At 38.2% G+C, this 14588-nt stretch overlaps 1 long non-coding RNA gene and 1 pseudogene across 1 annotated transcript; one reads left to right on the plus strand and one right to left on the minus strand.

Annotated features, from left to right (window-relative positions):
• Positions 1-2041: 2041 nt before the first annotated feature.
• On the minus strand, positions 2042-6252 carry LOC131332369 (uncharacterized). Its single transcript, XR_009201659.1, has 3 exons — positions 6225-6252; positions 2900-2964; positions 2042-2176 (listed from the first exon to the last, which is right to left on the minus strand). It is a non-coding gene; the product is annotated as an uncharacterized LOC131332369 (long non-coding RNA).
• Positions 6253-8717: 2465 nt separating this feature from the next.
• Positions 8718-10144, plus strand: LOC131332898 (uncharacterized mitochondrial protein AtMg00810-like; annotated as a pseudogene).
• Positions 10145-14588: the final 4444 nt, after the last annotated feature.

A 14588-nucleotide genomic window follows, 5' to 3' on the forward strand; every position in this document is an offset into this window, starting at 1 on the left:
TCAAAGATATATGTTGTAATGGTTATCATATTGAAACCATCAGCGAAGGTAAAGAAGAGTATTTGCGTATCACTTCTTACGTATCTGGCTAGAAGCTAGTACTGGAAAAACTTTCTGCATTCTCTTATGGGTAATATTATATGACAATTATAATAATTCAATCGTATGCTGTTATGCACCAGAAGTGTACTAATCCAAAACTTTTCATGCTATGGCATGATCGCTTTGGGCATCCAGGTTCAATAATGATGCGTCGTATTGTTGAAAATTCACAAGGGCATTCGTTGAAGAACCAAAAGATTCTTTTGCCCAGTAATTATCCCTGTACTGCTTGTTCACAAGAAAAACTAATAACTAGACCATCCATCTCAAAAGTCATTGTTGAATCCCCATCATTTTTACAAAGAATTCAAGGGGATATTTGTGGCCCGATACACCCACCATCTGGACCATTTCGCTATTTCATGATTCTAGTTGATACCTCAACCAGATGGTCACATACTTGTTTATTATCTACAAGAAATATTACATTTGCTAAATTACTAACCCAAATAATTAGATTGTGATTACAGTTTTCAAACTACCCAATCAAAACAATTCGTCTTGACAATGCTAGAGAATTCACATCTCAAATATTTAATGATTACTGCATGTCAATTGGTATTGATGTTAAGCATCTTGTTGCACACATTCATACCCAAAATGGGTTTTGCTGAATCTTTTATTAAAAGACTTCAGTTGATTGCTCGACCATTACTTATGAAAATAAAATTACCAGTTTCTACTTGGGGACATGCTATCTTACATGCTGCATCTCTAATCCGTGTTAGACCAACTTCATATCACAAATATTCGCATACACAACTTGTACTTGGTCAACAACCGAATATCTCTCACTTAAGGGTTTTTGGTTGTGCTGTGTATGTGCTCATTACACCTCCCCAATGCACAAAAATGGGTCTTCAACGTAGACTTGGTATATATGTTGGTTTTGACTCTCCTTCTATCATTAGATACCTTGAACCCTTAGCAGGTGATGTTTTTAAGGCACGATTTGAGGATTGTCATTTTGATGAATTAATATTCCCACCATCAGGGGGAGATAAGTTGCAGCCAGAAGCTCAACGAGAAATTATCTGGAATGCTTCGATGTTATCTCATCTTGATCCGCGTACTAATCAATGTGAACTAGAAGTTCAAAGGATCATTCATTTGCAAAGTATTGCAAATCGATTACCGGATGCATTTACCGACTGAAAGAGGGAAAGTGTTGCAAATCGGTTACCGGATGCATTTACCGACACAAAGAGGGTAACTAAATCCCATATACTAGCTGCTAACGTTCCTGCACGGATTGAAGTTCCTGCTAGACAGACCACTTGTACAACAGGTGATGAATCTAAGACACGCCAAAAGCGTGGGAGACCAGTCAGTGCAAAAGATAAATTTTCCCGAAAGAGAAAAATCCAAGGCAAAGAGATTGATGCCCCAGAAGTAGCTGACACTCTCAAAGAGACCAACCTAACAAACGCAAGCGCTCCCGAAGAAGCTAAACCTATAGGACACGCAAATGAAAAAATGAATCTATCAATATTTTCTAGTAAGTTTGAATCTCCTAAAGAGGTGTTTCCTGAAGAGGAACAGTGTCACGCCCCGCCCCACAAACAGCACCCAAAGTGGGCCTGAGTCAGCGCGACCACGTGGCATTCCACACAGAAGACCAAACTACACCTCACAACCTATCAGAAACAAACATTCAGCGGAAGACTTAACACCTTAACATAAAATGAATCAACGTATTGACCAATCAACCATGACATCGCACAGCCAAAAAATAATATCTGCATTATAGTACTTTAAAAATTCTATACTTCAACACATCTACCGATAACTTACTTACAACTTGCATAAACCAACTTCTTCATCAACCACCTACAACAAACTTGACCATTCACACCGCTAAGGCTAACCTCAAATAGAACACCAGCCATCGACCAAAGTTAATTACAACTTATACAATTTAAAATCTTTGATTATCCTTAGCTACAACTTCATACAAATTAAGTTCTGCACCAGTTAAGGCACTCCACAACAACGTAACCAAAATCTCACCTGACGCTAGCAAAACACCTTAACACAATGACCGGTAATGGACCCACTCTAAGCAACCTGCTACCTGACAGACCAAAAAGAAAAGCCAGAGTGTGTGAGACATAGAAATGCTCAACATAATACCACAAATACCCGAAGGAATATCAACCAGGATGCACATCACCAACATAACTGAAATACTTGAATGTATACAACAGTTATAACCAACATATCCACCCAACTGAGCAATAATAATCAATGCACAACAATATGAATGTAATTACATCACATGCAGTGACACGTCTGCCACATCCCATGTACCCAAGGTATTGTGTCCCGCACACCATATTCCCATTCACCCGTTAATTAGACGGCACGACCCACGACATAGTGTGACTCTCTCCACAATCCTTAAGCGGGTACAATCAACACCCCACAACATGAATATCAATAACTAAACCTCAGTTAGCATGATATACAACCTCCAAGCATACATATCATCATGCATGTATATCAACTGCTAAATCATCTGTTAGCATGATATACACCCACCACTATAGCAACATCCCATAAAAATAATCATATCAAAAGTTAACTACGATTAGTAAGATATACACTCATCATCACAACAATATCTCATAAAAGATAATCACATCGAAAGCTAACTACGATTAGTAAGATATACACTCACCACCACAACAATACTTCATAAAAGATAACCATATCAAAAACTAACTACGATTAGCAAGATATATACTCACCACCACAACAATATTATATTAAGGAGAACCATATCAAACACATTCACCTTCGTATCAACCGAGGTACGCCAAACTTACGGTTTCGGCCCCTCCCAATTAATTGGCTTGATACCTAACCACAAGTTAACCATATCAGTTTATTGAACGTTTAAACGTCAAAACTAACTCCTAACAACAATCTATAACACCAACAATAGATTAAAAATGCTTAACGCATACTAGCATGTCCATCTCAAAGGTTTAGAAGTGTCCCTAAACAAGTGTAACACTCAAACACCATATCACCCCTATATTTTGTTTGAAATCTACAACCAACCTGTCGTATTCTGCCTATAACTTCTTATAAGGTTAAAACCAGATCATAAAACCACCACCATTATAAACTACACCTCCGGTGCATGAATTTTGATATAAAATTTGTTAAAAATGGAGTCCAAACGATAAAGTTATGCTCGTCTAAAATTACACAAAAATCTGTCTAAAATCACAGATTCTACAAGTCTATCAATTTCAAATCAAAAACTGATTTAACCTGGTATAAACTAAGCCACAAACTTCACATATTTCAAAAGACATACAAGTCTAGTTTCAGAATCAACAACCCGTGCGCTAACCCGATACCCGAGCTAAAATATATGATTATTTTTCTAAAATGTGTCAGTGCAGCAAATACAAAACTCAGCAGGGACACACCAACTTGTAAAATCCGCCAAATTTAGAATATGCATCTAATAAATCCTAAATTTGGTACACACCATTACCACACATCAACGTTCATCCCTGATGTTTTCTAGATTTTTCACAATAAAGAAATCTAGTCAAAATCACCTCCAAACTCAGAAATTCTGTGCAGCGAAGCACAATTTCCAGCAGAACAGTCTGTGTTCGAAAATTTATTAAAAATCGAATACTTAATACTTTTTAGTAATTCTAACACCAAAACATCACCAACTTATCAATGTTTCAGACTCATAAGAACCCATAATCAGGAGGATCTCTTAACTATAAAAAATTGATAAAAGATGCAGCTCTGTAAACTGTCTACTAAAAAAATAGGATCCTAACCACAGCTAGGTTTATGATTTTTATCTTTTTCTACACTTCTTATAAAATTCTGAAAATTTAGCACGATACAATAGACACACTAATGAACCTTCAGTAAAAAATACCAGAAATTAACATGTATAGACCCGTAATTTCAAAAAAATAAAAATAAAATAAAAAGGGTTTATTAATATTAGAAATTGAGAAATATGTGAAAAATGTATTTATGAGATTTGGGTTCAATGTGCAAGGATTGTTAGCGGAGGGAGTGCAAATATGAGTTGTGTGTGTGTGAGTATATATAGGTGTGTGGAGGAATAGGGGATTAAAATCCCAACTCCACACTCTCTCTATATCTCTCGGCGCTCTCTTTATCTCTCCCATTTTCACTCAAAACTCAACAAATCAACTCCTTCCCTTCATCAATCAACCTCCAAACCTTCATCTCTTCGTGTATTGAAGCTCAAATCGCGTTTGTAGGAGCTCGGTGGTTCGTATTCGGCTTGGTTCGGAGTTTGAAGTTCTAGGGTTTGGGTGATCTTTTGATTTCAGCTTTAACCCTCGAGGTAGGGATTTCTCTCACTCTTTATATGTTCTTAAGTTGGTTTTGTGCATGAAATCGTGCTTTTGATCGTTGTTGTGGTTGTTGATGTGTTTGTTATTGAAAACCCCATGAAAATCTGCTGAGAATTTGCTCAAACAACAATGTTATCGATACCTTTTGTAATTGTCATCGATACCTTCGTGTTCCAAAGCCCAGAAAACCCATTGTTATCGATACCCATAGCACTGTTATCGATACCTCTGTGTTCCAAAAGCCAAAAAACCATTTGTTATCGATACCTTCAGCCTTTGTTATCGATACCCTTGCGTCTGGAATGATTCTGGACCAAATGGTATCGATACCATTTCCCTTGGTATCGATACATGTTGGTTATCTTCAGCTTTCCCTGTTTTGCTATATTTTTCACTGTTTTGGTTTTCGATCACTTCTAGCCATTCTAAATGACTTCTAAACATAGTTATTCGCACTCCAATTATTCCTTGGTCATCCTCGTTCGTAGGCTCTCGTTGCGTTGAACACAAGTGTCATGTGGAGTGAGTTACCGTCCTAATGCTTTATTGGTGTGCCCGTTTAACTACTAGTTGTATTGTAAGATGTTAAGATAGACGGAGTGAACCCGTTAAAACTAAAGGTGTGTTTTGAAATAGAGTTGATTGTTAGATAGGAGGATGGATAGATCACAAACGCACGCAAGAACTTGACACTTGATGCCGTGTAGTATGAGGAGTGAGTTAAGATAACAAGTTTGGAAACAAAATGGAAATATGAATTGGCATGTGGATTGTCACTTAAAATCAATCTCCCTTTATCTACAGTCGTGAAATCAGAGTATGAGAAACACATATGATGAAAGGTAATACAGATGAGTGGTAATTGGCATACGGGGTCTTGATACCCGGAACTTGAATTGGCATACGGGGTCTTGATACCCGGAACTTGAATTGGCGTACGGGGTCATGAGTACCCGGATTGTAGAACGGATGTACGGGGTCTCAAGCACCCGGAAAGGTATTGTGGATATATGGGGCCCTAAGACCCAGAAGAGTTCTTAAGCTCACTATTCGGTATGTTAATTGAGGAAGGACTACTTGAGCTCATGTTGGAAGTCAGTAAGAGATGTACGGGGTCCTTAAGACCTGGAATGTAAGCTAATAACCGCAGAAGTGTACAAAATGAAATTGGTCAATAAGAACACGAAAAAGATGGCTAATAGATCGATGAATGACCAGTGAAGTGTCCCTTGAATCCTAAATTCCCTTCATGAAGTTACGTTGGTTGCATTCTCTATCATAGTCTCCGACTCCATCCTTTTATGTTCAAATCTTCACATTTGCATATAAAGTTTGTAGAGATTTTCCTACTGGGCATCTGTTTTGCTCAAACCTATCATTCTTTCAGGTACAACTCAAGAGCATTAGCATGGAGTACTTGGCGTGCATATCATCTCATCCTTTTGAAAGTGAACATCAAGGAAACAACTCAGATATCATTGTAAACTCTTTTGAGAAGACATAAATTGTAATTTTCATTTAAATCCTTGATTTAAAAGTATTGTAATTATTTAACTTATCTTTGTCTAAAATTTGAAACTTTGGGGCCGGAGTGCCATTGTTGTAATCTTTCGAACTGGATCGTACTCAATAAATGAATATGAGAAAGTCTTTTGGGTTATTATAAGTATACCGCGGTGGTTTTTCTTTTAAAAGTTATTATTATTATTATGTTAAAAATCGAGGGTGTGACATAACAAGCTTTTTAGGTACCTTGAATAATTTCGTGAAGAACAGCCCTATACTTTAGTTTTTTTTCTTTTTCTCCTTCCCTCTGCCGCCTCTCTCTCTCTCTCTCTCTCTCTCTCTCTCTACGTAGAAATAAGATACGTATGGAGAAAGATAAATATCCCTAGGATGTTTTGCTATATAAGGGTACAAGGAAATTTATCACATGCTAGCGGAACCACGTTATAACTTATGCTCAATCACTAATCACATACAGGACCCTCTTAAGTTCTATTGTTTACGATTTAAACCCCTAAAACACATAGTTCAATTAAAAGTGATTGAAATACCGAAATATCCGGGGTGGGTATTACAAACAGGTACTTGCAAATAATGAGATCTCAATACACTATATGAATACGAGAGAAATATTGGATAGAAACAAAACCATTGTCAATAACGTATTTTCGTTTAAAGTTGCTCTTGACATTACCAGAAGTAATGAGAACATTACTGGAAGTAATGAAGAAAGTGAACCACAAACTGTCGAGGAATGTCGACTGTAGACACCCCAATCTGGGCTTCCAGATTAGTTTACTTTCGATTTTTGATTCCCCGATAATGAAACAGATCACGAACACCTCGGGAATGATATGTATTTGAGCTTTGAGTGTTTGACACCCCATTTGAACCTAACCAAGCCTAAGCCACTTCAAAAGCCAAAAACCCTGATGACGTGAGCTGATTTGAAGCCTGCGCCCGTAGGTCAACTTGACAGGTGTTGGTCAATGGTCAAAGCTTGACCGTTGACCAACACGTGAGTAGGTGGTACACGCATGCCAAGCCACAACCATGCGCGTCAGGGCGCAACCATCGCGCGCCAGACTGACTCCCGCGCGCGCCGGTCAAACTGCCAGGTGGTGGTCAACGGTCAAGCTTTGACCGTTGATCATCGCGCGCCAGGGCGCAACCATCGCGTGCCAGACTGACTCCCACGCGCGATGGTCCAGCCTGTCCCTATCACCTTTATCAGCTAGGAAGCTTAACCACCAAGCACCCTCAACCAGCCTCGTGGATTGGCTGAGCTCCTCTCCTTGCACCAACCAAATTTACCACCATATCTCCCTATAAATACCCATCTCCTTCTTCCATTGAAAGGGTTCAAGTTTTTCAAAAGGGTTACAACATCCCACAACCATTTTCACACCCCAATCAAGCACAATCTCCTTGTTCCTTAATTATCAAACATCCAACCATTCAATCAAGCCTTAAAGTTCAAGTTCTCTTTCAAACCCAATCTAGGTATAGCATACCTACTGTTTTCTATTCTGATCCCTGAGGGGGGCTGGCAGGGTCAAGGCTGGTAATCAATACCAGTCCTGGCTCTAAAGCTGGCAAGGTTTCAAAAATCGTCATGGTAGGACCAGTGCGCGACGGTCCCACTCTCACGCACTACACTCCGTTGCTGCACGCACAGGACCGCGTGGGGATTGGTTTTCTACTATTTTATGTCTTTTTGTTTATATAGATCACTCTGCAAGCATGCTAATAACTAGTTTACTACTTTCCTTAGTATAAACTACTAGTCTTAGTTCAATATGAGTTTCTGCTATTATGGAGTTCCCCCTGAGATCATTCTGGACCTATCCCAGAACCCAGAAACATGCAAACCAAGCACTGGTCTGGTTGCGCCAGGGCGCGACAATCGCGCACCAAGGCGTGACCATCGCGCGCCGGAGCGCCACACTTGCGCGCCAGAGCGCCTCTGACCAGTGGTTGGCCTTGTACAGGTAGCTTGGCTTTAGGCCATTATTTTGTCCTCACACTGTTTATGGGGTGTTTTGTTAATTTGTAGGGCTTTTTCAATCTTTAAACTGCATATTATAATTGCTTTCAACTGCTTATAACTGCTTGGTTTGTTCTGGGTGTGCACTGGTCCTTCCAGAACCCAGAAGGGGATAAAGCTCAACCTGTTGAAGGGGAATCAACTCGCGCGTGATTGTATGGGTTTGTCGCGTGATGGTAGACTTGCATGCACATAGATCCACGCATGCAAGTTGGCCACTGTTCGTGTCAAATTCATACAAAGGCATTGTTTTAATAGCCAGTCACAGTGTTGAATTTTATCTCATTTATTTTCTAACATGTCATCCATCCATGCTATGTAATCATATCTTGCAAAATTGTTACAGCTTTAATCTCATTAAACTGTTCCCCCGCCCCTAATTGGCTAAAGAATTGATTAATCAAACAAAATCGCAAATGCCTAAGTAGAGACCGATCTCCGGATTGGGCGAGAGAGGTGCCTTAAAACCCTTCTCCTCTCGTAACCTGGCTCCCGAACCCAGATATGGTTATGATGGACTGGTGCCTTCACCTTTTTCAAAAATCAAACAGTGCAACGAGCGTTTCAAGTTCGATTCCTTGGGTGTCGGACCTTCAAACCCAAGTGGCAACTCTGAATTGAGCACTCGTCTGCCATAAAAACGTGCTCATCGATCCACCGTTTTCCCACATCGACATAGGAATGATTGGCTAATGTGGAAAGGAGCAATTCAAGCAAAACTAAATTCTCTTGCAAAAAGGGAAGTATTTGGACCTATAGTCCAAACCCCTGAAGGGATACAGCCCGTAGGATATAAATGGGTGTTCGTACGAAAGCGCAATGAGAAGAATGAAGTTGTGCGATACAAATCACGACTTGTTGCACAATGAAGATCCTCGAAGGATATGTTATGCCTAAAGTATGCAATTCAAAACCCTGAAGTGTTTATTCTCTTAAGCTATAAAAATCATTGTATGGGTTGAAACAGTCTGGTCGTATGTGGTACAAACGACTCAGTGATTATTTGCTAAGGGAGGGATATGAAAATGATCTAATTTGTCCATGTATTTTTACTAAGAAATCAAACTTTGGATTTGCGATTATTGCGGTTTATGTCGATGACTTAAATCTCGTAGGAACTCCGAAAGAGCTTATAAAAACTGCAGAATATTTAAAAGGGAAGTTTGAAATGAAAGATCTTGGCAAAACGAAATTTTGTCTCGGCCTACAGATCGAGCATTTGCCAAATGGTATCCTAGTACATCAGTCGGCATACACGGAAAAAGTCCTGAAGCAATTTTACATGGATAAAGCGCATCCATTGAGTACTCCCATGGTAGTTCGATCACTTGATGTTAACAAGGATCCCTTTCGTCCTCTTGAAGAGGGAGAAGATATTCTTGATCCTGAAGTACCATATATGAGTGCAATTGGTGCACTTATGTATTTGACAAATTGTACACGACCAGATATAGCATTCTCGATCAATTTATTGGCTCAATACAGTTCTGCTCCAACTCAGCGGCATTGGAAAGGAATTAAACACATATTCCGTTACCTTCGAGGAACGGTTGACTAGGGCTTATTTTATTCAAAAGGATCGACATTTCAATTAATCGGATATGCAGATGCTGGTTATTTATCGGATTCACATAAAGCCCGATCACAAACAGGATATGTGTTTACTTGCGGCGGTGCTGCCATTTCATGGCATTTTGTGAAGCAAACGTTGACTGCTACTTCTTCTAATCACTTTGAAATCATTGCAATTCATGAAACAAGTCGTGAATGTGTTTGGTTGAGATCAATGATTCAACACATTCGGGAGAAATGCGGATTGTCTTCAATCAAGGATTGTCCAACAATTTTGTATGAATATAATGCCGTAGGTATCACACAAATCAAAGGTGGTTATATCAAAGGAGACAGAACTAAGCACATATCGCCAAAATTCTTTTACACTCATGACCTCCAGAAAAACGGTGATATTGATGTTCATCAAATACGCTTTAGCGACAATCTGGCAGACTTATTCTTTAAGGCATTACCAACTACAACGTTCAAGAAGCTGGTAGCCAATATCGGAATGCGTTGACTCAAAGATTTATCATACAGTGTTGAGGGGGAGTCAACGACTTGAAGATTATATACCGTGTGTACTCTTTTTCCTTGGCCAGAGGTTTTTCCCATTGGGTTTTCCTTGGCAAGGTTTTAACGAGGCATACGTTTAGTTTTTGTCATCCAAGGGGGAGTGTTGTGAAACTGATGTATGACAAAAGGTTCACAATGATTGAAGCCATTAATTCTTCAGCGAATTAAGTTTATGAATAAGAAACGCAGTTGTAACAATAGCGTATTAATTATACGTTTGATATTTCATCCCTATAAAGACTGAAGGGAAATTGCAATGAAAGGTAAGAATCAGAAGTATCTGATTGATCCTGCTGATCAATTGTGTTTCTGATAGTTCCAGAAGAACTATATTTAACATATGTAGTGCTATTATTGTCCTTATTTTATGTTCTGTTCTTTTGATGTTATCTTAGTTTTATATCAGGAAAGTGTTAAAAATCTTTTTTCTAAATTTCGCATCTTTGTGCGTGTGTGTGTGTATATATATATCGGGGCGGTTCCAGAAACATTTATATAAAAATCTAAAAAAATATTTCATAGTTCTCAATTAAATTTTAATGATTCGAGCCACTCAATGTGATCAGAACATGATTTTAAGGGTATCCGCGAGAAATCAGCAAAAACATAACTGGAAAGGGCTTGAAATCGACAAAAAATAAATACGGTCTATTTCAAATGAGGTGGTCCTCATTTCAGTTAAAATGCAGACCCCTCCTTTCCTGATCAAATTTCGATGATGCGAGCCGTTCAATGTGTTTAGAATGTGATTTTAAGGATACTTGCGAGAAATCGGCAAAAAAAATGACCGGGAAGGGCTTCATTTGAACAGTTTCGAATAATTTTTTATTGAACGGTTTAAATAAAAATTGCTCAAATCAAGTCTTTCCCGGTCATTTTGTCCCCATTTCTCACGGATATCTTTAAAATCACATTCTGATCACATTGAGCGGCTCAGATCATTGAAATTCGATGGGAAAATGGGAGAAATGAGGATCCCCTCATATGAAATGGACTGTATATATATATTTTAAATTTATTACATTTGATTGTGGCAGATTCAGTTATTAAGTGTATCATAACTTGTGTATTTTTGCGACTTGTGTATTTTGTGTTTTATGGTAAATTTAGTGTGAGGGACATTTGTTTGCTTATATAATAAATTTGATATTTTTTTTGTACGTTTATCGTAAATTTATTATATACGATAAATTCAACATAAATGCAAAGGAAAAATATAACAATATTTATCATACCAGCTAACAAATGTTCCTTAGTTAAATTTATCATGTTTGAAAATTGGTAGGTAAGATAATAAATGAGGAGTAATAAATGAAAGGTAATAAATAGGAGGTTAGTTTGAAGATTATTTGAAAATGAGGATGAAAACTTAATGATTTAAACCATCTAGGAGTAGGACTTAATTAAGTCCATGGTTCATGACCTATATTTAGTTGCCTTTATCTTTTACACAATTGATGGTAAAATAGCCATTTGAACAATAAATGCTTTGGATCATAAAGATAAATATCTCAATGACTTTCATTAAAATCCACAAGATAGTTGAACCAGGCCTATATATTCTTTTTTAACAAAAAAAAAAAGCGCAAGATGTAGTTGTCGGATTTTACTTCTAATCTTTCTTTCTTTTTCTTTTTTTTTTGATAGGCAACAAAGTTTTACTATTAAGAGAACTTGACAAATACAAATGGTACATCAAGTTTGGGGGAGAGGAGAGGGGAATCCAACCAAGAGTTGGATAAAATAAAACACCTATTGGTCCAAGGCCCGAACACCTATGGGGCGATGCCTAAAACCGGGACAAGCCCCAACCCCTATGGGCCTAAAATGCCCAGATTAAAAACAATAAGCTCAAATCAGCCCAAATCAGCAAGCCCACATAGGAGCAAGCCCAACCAAAGTACCCAAACCCTAACCCAAATCAGCCAAAAACAGAAAATGCTCACAGCAACACAAGTCGCCATCCAGCTTCTCCGGCGCCACAGAACCCCACCAAAAACCCACCCCATATCGACCCAACCACCATAGTGCCAACAAGCAACCTCATCGGCAAGTGCCCCCGTGTGTAGCCGAAATCCCATCAATGGCCGCTAAGACACCGTCAATTCGACTCCCACAAACGACCTAAGAAACCAACCACGATTGTACCAATCGCCGCCAACCATCACCACCCTCGAACGCCCAAGCATCAAGCCTCGATCTAAATCCATGCACTAGACGTGAGCCACCACTTACTGTTAAGCCTAACCCGTGATTACCCAAGAGTAGAATCACGATGGGTGACCACATGGGACTCATCATCACCTCCCTCATCGGACGCCCTTGCCATTAGGTCGAACCAGCTACCCCAAGTGGAAAAGACCGGGGGGCGGCCGACGAGAGGAGAAGGGGGATGAAAACTTTGGTATTTTGTTGCTCCATCAAACACTTTAGAGACTATATTAGATAAAAACGCACCATCTCGATTTGAGAGCTTTTGTTACCTACGGCTGAACGGGTAGAGATAAAGAGAAGAGCGAGAGGGGGACCGCACCATTTATTCCTTGCTGAGTGTGCTGAATTATACATCATGAAGAGGAAAGAGTGTGTGTGATTGGGGCTGATATATTGTGTATATATTTTGTTTTGGGAAATGATTTTGTAAATCCCTTTTTTATTAACGCCAGTCCTCTGCAAGTGTATTTTTGCACCAAAAATACACTTACAGGGGAGTGACGTTAACAAAAAAGGGAGTGGCAAAATCAACAGCCTTTGTTTTTTGTTTAACTTTCTTTTCAATTTAACCAACACTCTAAACAAAAATACCCGTTTAGTCAGAGAGGACAAAATTACTACTTTCGGGTTTGACAAAATTATGTGAATTTTACAATATAAATCACATTTGGGTAGTTACAACACGTGCTTGGTTGAAAAGTTATTGGTTAGCACTCAAAATGGAGGACTCTTCCTTAGAGGATGTAGAGTCATTTTCAATAGGTATAATGGCCAGCCGGTCCTACTTTTTGAGTTTATGGTTTATGAGTTGCCCTATAAGTGTAATGCTTTAAAGGTCCTGTGAAGTATAATTTTACAATATTGTCTAGAAATGATGCGCACACATGAGTTGTGCCAACCCGTTCGCTTCTCTCTCTCTCTCTCTCTCTCTCTCTCTCCCCTCCTTTTTATTTCAAAACTTATAATTTTAAAATGTTTGTAACTTTTGTTTAATATATTCATTTTTATACAATTTATATGTTTGAAATCTACTCGTAGATACCTATCTAATGAGACCAATATTGAATATAAAATTATGTACTTTTTTAGTTTTTTAATGTTTGTTTTAATTTGTTGTGACTGAATTTTATATTGTAAATTTTTGCATGTTTCAATTGCTTATTTTCCAAGCACAAAAGTGAATTTTTGTATTGTACCTGGAACATTAACAATTAGCAATGGTTATTTAGCAATTAATAGTGTTAAGATTAACAATGAACAATCTAAATTCCTAATTAATACTATAAATTCTAAATTATTCATGTTAAACTAACAATTCACAGCGCCAATTAACAACTCACAGGGTAAACATACATATTTAATGAAAGTTATAGGATTTTGAAGTTTATAATGCAAAAAAAAAAAAAAAAAACTACAAAAAAGATCCTAGACCTAAAAAGCGATTTTTTTACACGTAAATTCACATTGAATATTAGGCTTGTTTGATAGATATCGTTGAGTAGGTTTTAAGTACATATATTACAACTCTATTCAAAAATATTTCTCAACTCAATCATTACTCTCATTTCTCTCTCTAACTTTTCAATCATTACTCCCTTTCTCGCTCTATCTCTCTCCACTTTTTACCTCTCTCTCCAATCATTTCTCTCTCCACTCATTTTTCAAAAACATTACTCAAATCACAAATCAAACAAAGCACACATATTTCAAATCAAACATTTATAATAAAAATTATAAACATTTGAAATTTTGGAGAGAGAGAGAGAAAGAGAGAGAGAGAGAGCACCAAAGCTTTGATTTCCCTTGTGGTGGCACTCTTGTGGTGTCATTTGCCATGTCCAGGGTTCGAGCCATTGTACCCACACTCACACCCAAAAAGAAAGATAGAGAGAAGTAACGGAAGAGAGAGGAGAGAGAAAAAGAAATGACACCTCAAGTTTAGGAAAAGTACCGCATGTGTGAGAGAGAGAGAAGCGGATAGGTTGGCACAACCTATGTGTACGCATATGCGCGCATCAAATCTGGACAATATAGTTAATTGTTTAACCATGTTTTTTTTTTTTGCTGTTCGTTAGACCTAATCTACTCTATCCTAGAGAACTTGCAGAAGAAAATGGGTGTTTACAGGAATCGAACCCTACCTATGTGCATGAACATCCGCAAAGGGGTCAAGGCATGCACCCCTGAGAGCACTCAATATGAAAAATAGATAGAAAGCG

The sequence above is a fragment of the Rhododendron vialii genome, chromosome 7a (genome assembly GCF_030253575.1).
Source record: "Rhododendron vialii isolate Sample 1 chromosome 7a, ASM3025357v1".
In the NCBI taxonomy this organism is placed as follows: Eukaryota; Viridiplantae; Streptophyta; class Magnoliopsida; order Ericales; family Ericaceae; genus Rhododendron; species Rhododendron vialii.